This window comes from Leptonychotes weddellii, chromosome 5 (assembly GCF_054177405.1).
Source record: "Leptonychotes weddellii isolate Sample4059 chromosome 5, ASM5417740v2, whole genome shotgun sequence".
Lineage (NCBI taxonomy): Eukaryota > Metazoa > Chordata > Mammalia > Carnivora > Phocidae > Leptonychotes > Leptonychotes weddellii.
Genome location: NC_138373.1, coordinates 124,840,449 through 124,848,465, shown reverse-complemented (window position 1 = coordinate 124,848,465; position 8,017 = coordinate 124,840,449). Strand labels below are relative to the sequence as shown.

General features: G+C 39.9%; 1 pseudogene; it reads left to right on the top strand.

Annotated features, from left to right (window-relative positions):
• Positions 1 to 5,965: 5,965 nt before the first annotated feature.
• LOC102736773 (large ribosomal subunit protein uL15 pseudogene) lies at positions 5,966 to 7,005 on the top strand (annotated as a pseudogene).
• Positions 7,006 to 8,017: the final 1,012 nt, after the last annotated feature.

Here is an 8,017-nt window from a genome sequence, read left to right as displayed (position 1 = left end):
GACTCCCCGCTGAGCACAGAGCCCCACGCAGGACTCGATCTCATGACCCTGAGATCTGACCCAAAGAAGCTTGTAGTATTTAAAAATTTTAATAGTTTCTCCTTAGACTATATTAAAACAAAATTTTGGAACAATTTACCCAGTTACCATAAACACCTAATTTTTACCCTAGGATCAGTAAGGGAGAAAGATACATAAGAGGTGGATTTTGAGGACTTCCTTCAATCACTGAAAGAAGGAAAAGGCACACCTCTATAACCATGCCACATCTGTGCCAACAGATTCCATGGACACTGGCTCTAGTGGTGTGAATCTAACCCATTTATGGATCCCAGTTGCTGTTAACAGAGGAGAGATGGGGAAAGTGGCAGAGAATTTATATATGTGACATAAAATTTAGTTCCCATAGAAGAGGCAGGTGGTAAGTATGGGCTAGTAATTGTTTTAATACTTGTAATAATTGCTACTCAATATTTCTTGTTTTCATTAAGATTTATAGTTGTTGGAATGACAGGATCATCACTAATTTTGGATGATTTTAAAGTTTACATGGTGCTTCTCGTAAAATATCCTGCCACCCTCTTGGTTGTTTATCAGCCTGCAGATCAGACTAATCTTGTTACATAATGATGTTCCGCATAAGAGCTTTATTACCTTATCTGTTCTTTCGTCTGAAATTTATAGTCCTGCCTCTCATTCTTACTCCATACTAGACTGCACATCTGTCTAGGACTTGCTTTACTGTAACCAGCAGTAGAAAAACCAGAGGGAAGGCAGCTAAATTTTACTCTTCTCTGTGTACCACACCCTATATATCTTGGTGTTGTAATTAAAAAAAAATTTTTTTTAAGCTGTTTCTTTTACTGTACTGTGAACCCCTTGAAAGAACGGTCATTTTCATTTTTGTTCTCAGCACTTAGCCTAGTGCCTTGCACATGGTAGGTGTTCGCTGAATTTTTAAAAAAGGAATGAGTTAACCCAAATAATTAAATTCTGATATGTACACTTTGTGGAAGAAGAAATCTTAGTTGGCTTCTAGATTTAAGTTTTTTAAGCTACTGAATATAAACATTCCAATTCCTGCAAACTTAGTTTCAGTCATTCAACAAGTTCTTGTTAGCACTTACCCGCCAGACATTGCCCTATGTGGTGGTACACACACTCAGAAGCAAAGCAAGCAACAATAAAATCCTTGCCTTGTGGAGGTTACATTCAAATAGTGGGAAGATTGGAAATAGGCAAAATACATTATGGTAGAAGATAAGCTCTATGGCAAAAACAGAGCAGGATAAGAGATTTCAGGGATGAGCGGGGGGCGGGGCGGGGGGAGCTGGTTAGAGAAGGCCTTACTGAGAAGATAACATTTGAGTGGCACTCGGCTGGCTCAGTCAGTGGAATATGTGATTCTCGGTCTCAGGGTTGTAAGTTCCAGCCCCATGTTGGTTGTAGCGATTACTTAAAAAAAAAATAAAATCTTACACAACAACAAAAAAATAACATTTGAGCCAAAACTGGAAAAAGGAGAGGGGAAAAATACCACAGGTATCTGGGAGAAGGGCATTTTCAGAGGGAGCAAGGAAAGCAAAGTCCCTGAGATGCAGATGTTCTTGAGTGTCTGACATCCAGGCTAATGTTGCAGCCACGTGAGCAGGAAGAGTAGGAGAGATCAGAGAGGCAACCAAGAGCTAGATTAGGGACTTCATTTAGAAATGAATTGGCCACATACTGTGCACTAGCCTTGCCCCTGAGTGATAGACTTGCTTCTTCAGCAACCTTAGTACTTTTATCCATGCCCTTTTGCCAACAGTAACTTGTAGCTCTTCATAATAAAAGCCTTGTATACTATTTTTTATAAAAAAAAAATAAGAATTGGATTATAAATTTTGAATTAGGAAGAACAATTATACTAGAAAACTTAGACTTAGGTCTCCTAAGGGGAAACTTAATTAAATGTAAAACATTTGCTAAGAGTCCTGACAAACCAAGTTAGAAATGGAAAAACATTATTATAAACATCAATACTACATAAAAGAAGCAGATCAGTTCTTTGGGCAAAATTAATATTTTAGGTCAGTTCTCAAAAGAATTGTTCTCATTGGTTTTACCATTGGTCTGTATACCTATTGCATTGTCCTCACTTGTGGGCTTTGTTTTGGGGGGTTTTTTGTTGTTGTTGTTTTTGGTAGTAGTATTTCTGTTCAGATGGTCATTTCTCATTTCTGCTTTCAAAAGCAAAATCTAGATTGTAAAATGTGCTTCTATAATTGCTAAAATGTTCCAAGAAGGATCAGATTACTTTAATCTCAGTGTGTAGTATCCACCATCTTTCTTGTCCTAGGACTGTCCCGGGAATGGTTAGCTTAATCTTTCTTCTACAACGACTCAAATATGAGTTACCCGGTGAGCTTGTTCAGACACAGTTTGAACCGCACTCCTATTTCTGATTCAGTATTTAGGATCTTGAGTGGGACCAGTGAATTTGCATTTCTATCAAGTTAACCAGGTGATGCTGATACTGCTGGTTAGGGACTGTATTTTGAGACATCTGGCATTATAATATCATTTGTCCATCTCCTGAATGGAAATAGAGAATTTGAAAGTAAGTCCCTTGTGAGAAACTAAAATGTAGGTATAGTATATTAACAGTTAAAAGGAGATCATAGAGATAATAAACCTTGAGTAACACCAGTGATAGTTTAAAAGATCATGTGTCCAATCGTAACACATACCTGGGCTGAGGAAAAGGACACGTGCAAACAAATCAGATACGGTTTGCCAAGAAATCAAAACAGAAAAGGATTTTTTTGCATATGAGACAAGCAACTTGACAACAGTCCCATACATTTGGTCAGGAAAAGGGTAACCAATGCCCTTACCTTTTTTCCAGTTGCTAGAGAGATAAAAAGCCTAAAACTCCAGGTGGAGGGAGGCAAATGTCTTAAAAATCTAGCTTTCTTGCAAGCTTAAATCAGGAAAGCCAACATAACTACCTTCCTACCTTTAAAGCCCAAGCTACCTGCATTACATAAAGTGCCTCATAAGCAATGCACAGCATGCTACAGGGACTCTGCTACATCTAAACATGAATCCGTTTTTCCTGCATGTCCTAAGTGGCTGGCTTTATAGAACTACTTACTTAATATAGCTAAACTTTGGGGTGCCTGGGTGGCTCAGTCGTTAGGCGTCTGCCCTTGGCTCAGGTCATGATCCCAGGGTCCTGGGATCGAGCCCTGCATCAGGCTCCCTGCTCCACAGGAGGCCTGCTTCTCCCTCTCCCACTCCCCCTGCTTGTGTTCCTTCTGTCATTGTGTCTCTCTCTGTCAAATAAATAAAAAATCTTTAAAAAAAAATATATATATATATAGCTAAACTTTTTTGGATCTCTATCAGAGTTTAAGTTGTCATCCTGAGACCAACAGTGTCAGCATCAACTGGGAATTTATTAGGCATGCAAATTCTTGGGCCCCACTACAGACCTAATGAATCAGAAACTGAAGATGAGGCCCAACAGTCTTCTTCAACAAGCCTTCCAAGGGATTATGATGCAAGATAAAATTTGAGAACTACTGGTCTAAAGTTTTTAAATCCAGATAACCTGAACTGAAATTGAATTAAATGTTTAAAAATATTTTCTCTTTAGACTTTATCGGTGGAGAGTGAAAAGAATGATCATTACAGAGTAAGAAATCTCTAGCTGTGTCGGGAGCATGCTGCAAGTTTCACTCCCTCAATCTGAAAAATGTTAGGAAACAGTTTACCCTTGAAACTGGATTGGGAAGGGTCAGAATCAGATGAATTAATCTGAAGTGGAGCAGATCCACCTCAAAGGAAGAAAGCATTCCCTTTAGTGGATGCCTTCAAAAGGAACCCAACAAGAAATTTTTGTTTGGGAAAGGATATGGGTATACTATAAAATGAGTTTGTTATTCAGTGCTTATAAAGTTACAAGTACAGTCCCAGTCTAATAGAGGTCTCCTACCTCAAGGTGAGGTTCAGAATCACTAAGAAAAACCACATCCCTGAGACCAGAAATACAAAGTCTAAGGCTGAGGCTGAAGCAGAATGACAGAAAGCTCCTCTGGCCTCTCTCCACCCTCCCACCCTCTCGACAAGCATCAGATAACAAATAAGTATTAAGTAACAAACAACAGAAGTCTACTGTTTGGGGAAGGGACAAGAGCATGGAGAGACCCTCTCTGAAGCACAAACTCAAAGAGAAGACGTAAGGGAGAAGCAGAACATTGAGAAAACCAATTCCCACCCTAACCACAAGAAAAATCCAGTAGAATTTAAAACATGGGACCTGGAAAGTAAACACAGCAGCAACAAAAGACAAACCCAGCTCAATTCCAGCTGTATTGACTCAACTCTCTACAAGCCTAGCAAAAGAAGGGGTGTCACTTCAATAATAAATACTATTTGCCTCAGTATCTACTGTTCTATACATTATGTGCAATAAGTAATAAAGTACAAAATACAAAACATAAACTTTTTAAAATCCATCATCAAGAGACAAAGCAATCAGCAGAACCAGACTTAAATATGACATGGATGGAATGATCAGATAGGAAATCTAAAATAATTATGATTAATATATTAGCCTAAAGTGGAAAAGGTAGGGAACAGGAATAAATAGACAAGGAAATTCAGCAGAGATATGGAAGCTATAAGAAGAGTCAAATGGGAAAGTGCAGTCCAAGATGATGATGTAGGAAGGTCCTGAACTCACTTCCTCCCACAGACGTAGCAAATCTATAGCTACATATGGAAAAATTCCCTCTGAAAAAGCCTGAAAACTAGCCAAACAGATCCTCCACAACAAAAGATAAAAGGGCCACATTGAGACTGGTAGGAGAAGCAAAGACATGGTCTTACCAAAAAGCCCACCCCAGTGCAGTGACCCAAAATCATGAGGGATATCATGAAGCCTGAACTTCTCCCTGAGGACTGAGGGTTCATTCCCCACACCAGGCACCCCAACCTTTGGGACCTTCACTAGAAAGCTAAGCACCCCAAACAAGGCTACTTGGGATCTTTTGTGGTTCCATTAGCCAAACCAGCGTTGAGAAAGACAAAGCTGGAGGCATCACACTCTCCGATTTCAAACTATATTAGAAAGCTTTAGTAATCAAAGCAGTATGGCTCTGGCATAAAACCAGACACATAGATCAAAAGAACAGAATAGAAATCCCAGAAATAAGCCCATACACATATGGTCAATTAATTTGTGAAAAAGAAGGCAAGAATATACAACACAGAACAGTCTCTTCAATAAATTATGAGGGAAAACTGAGCAGCCACATGCAAAAGAATGAAATTGGACCACTATCTTACACCATATACAAAAATTAACTCAAAATGTATTAGAGTTTTTAAAAATGTATTAAAGAGTTGAATGAAATCCTGAAACTGTAAAACTCCTAGAAGAAATCATAGTCAATAAGCTCCTTTGCATCAATCTCAGCAATGATTTTTTTGGATCTGACTCCAAAAACAAAGGCAACAAAAGCCAAAACAAAGTAATAGGATTATATCAAGCTAAAAAGTTTCTGCACAACAAAGGAAACCAACAAAATTAAAAGGCAATGTACTGAATAGGAGAAAATATTTGCAAATCATATATCCAATAAGGGGTTAATATCCAAAATATATAAACACTAATACATAACTCAATACCAAAAAAATCCCCAAACTCCAATTAAGAAATGAGCAGAGTTGGGGCATCTGGGTGGCTCAATTAGTTAAGCATCTGACTCTTGATCTCAGCTCAGGTCTTGATCTGAGGGTTGTGAGTTCACTCTCTGTGTTGGGTGTGGAGCCTACTTAAAAAAAAAAATGAGCAGAGGATCTGAATAGACTTTCTTTCTTTCTTTCTTTCTTTCTTTCTTTCTTTCTTTCTTTCTTTCTTTCCTTCCTTTCCTTCCTTTCCTTTCTTTCCTTTCTTTCCTTTCTTTCCTTTCTTTTCTTTCTTTCATAAGCTCTACACCCAGTGTGGGGCTTGGACTCAGGACCCTGAGGTCAAGAGTTGCATGCTCTATGGACTGAGCCAGCTGAATAGACATTTTTCTATTCAGGTGCCCCTGAATAGACATTTTTCTACAGAAGACATACAGATGGCCAACAGATGCATGAGAAGATGCTCAACATCACTAATCATCAAGGAAATGCAAATCAAAATCACAATGAGGCTTTTTGTGCGTCTGCTTCATTGGTTGTGCAGGCTGCGAGCCCTACTCGCGTTGCACCCCAACCACCTACCCCCAATCTTGGCCCGGTTTTCCAGGCCACTCATGGCGGGCCTCAGGGCAGGGTGGCCGGCATGGGCCCGTAGTCTGGGGCCGCGTGTTCTGCCCGGGGTTCGGATCTCTGAGACACGTGGGCCCGCGCACTTGGGCGCTGCCCTTATGAGGCCGCATGACCCTGGGCCAGTCCGTAACATCACCTTTGCTGAATGTGACCTGAAGCAGATCCTTGACCCCCGAGCCTACAGACCCTTCACAGATGGTCGAATTCGCTCTCTGTCCCACCTCCGTTTGGCCTTTTCACCAAGCACCTTTGTCCATACAGCCATCCAGACTGAGGAAGACCCAGAAAGTTTGGGGCCACGTGAGACACGGCCACGGCGACATCACCAAGCACCGGAAGCACCTAGGAGGCCGGGGTAATGCTGGGCATGTGTCACCACAGGATCAACTTCGACAAATATCACCCAGGTTACTTTGGAAAAGTTGGTATGAGACATTACCACTTAAAGAGGAACCAGAGCTTCTGCCCAACTGTGAACCTTGATAAACTGTGGACCTTGGTCAGTGAGCAGACATGGGTAAATGCCGCCAAAAAGAAGACTGGAGGTGCTCCTATCATTGATGTGGTGCGACCGGGCTACTACAAAGTTTTGGGAAAGGGAAAACTCCCAAAACAGCCTGTCATCATGAAGGCCAAATCCTTCCGTAGAAGAGTAGAGAAGATTAAGGATGTCGGGGCACCTGCGTTCTCGTAGCTTGAAGCCACGTTGGGGGGGGGCGGGGGGGGTGTTCATTAAATGCTAACAAGTGCTTCTCAAAAAAAAAAAATCACAATGAGATACCACCTCACACGTGTTAAAATGGCTAGTATTTAAAGAAAAGGAAGTGTTAGTAAGGATGTAGAGAAAAGAGGACTTCTGTGCACTGTTGGTGGGAATATAAATGGTACAGCCACTATGGAAAACAGCATGAAGTTTCCTCAAAAATTTTTAAATATAACTACCATATGATTCAGCAATTCCACTACTAGGCAATTTATCCAAAGAAAACAAAAACACTAATTCAAAAAGATATATGCACCCCTATGTTTATTGCAGCAACAGCCAAGATACGGAAACAACCTAAGTTTCCATTGGTATATATATATATATATATATATAGTGGAATACTGCTTGGCCATGAAAAGAACAAAATCTTGCCATTTGCAACATGGATGGACCTTGAGGGACTTATGCTAATGAAATAAGTCAGAAAAATGCAAATACCATTTATATGTGGAATCTAAAAAACAAAATAAACAAAACTCAAAGATACAGACACTAAAACTGTGGCTGCTGGAGGGAAGGGAGTTTTGGGAGGCAGGCAAAACGGGTGAAGAGGGCCAAGAGATACAGACTTCCAATTATAAAATAAATAAGTCAGGAGGATATAAGGCACAGCACAGTGACCATGGTCAATAATATTGTAGTATATACTTGAAAGTTGCCAAGAGAGTAAGTCCTAAAAGTTCTTACGAAGTGAAAAAAAAAATTATAACTCTGTATGATGATGAATGGTAAGTAAATTTACCGTAGTGAGATCATTTCAACAGAGTATACAAATACTGAATCATTATGTTGTATGCCTGGAAATAATGTAATGTTATATGTCAACTATAGTTCAATTAAAAAAAGAAATTTTAAAAAAAAGGACATTGGGATGCCTGGCTGGCTCTGTCAGTAGAGAATGTGAGTCTTGATCTTGGGGTCGTGATTTCAAGCCCCACATTGGGC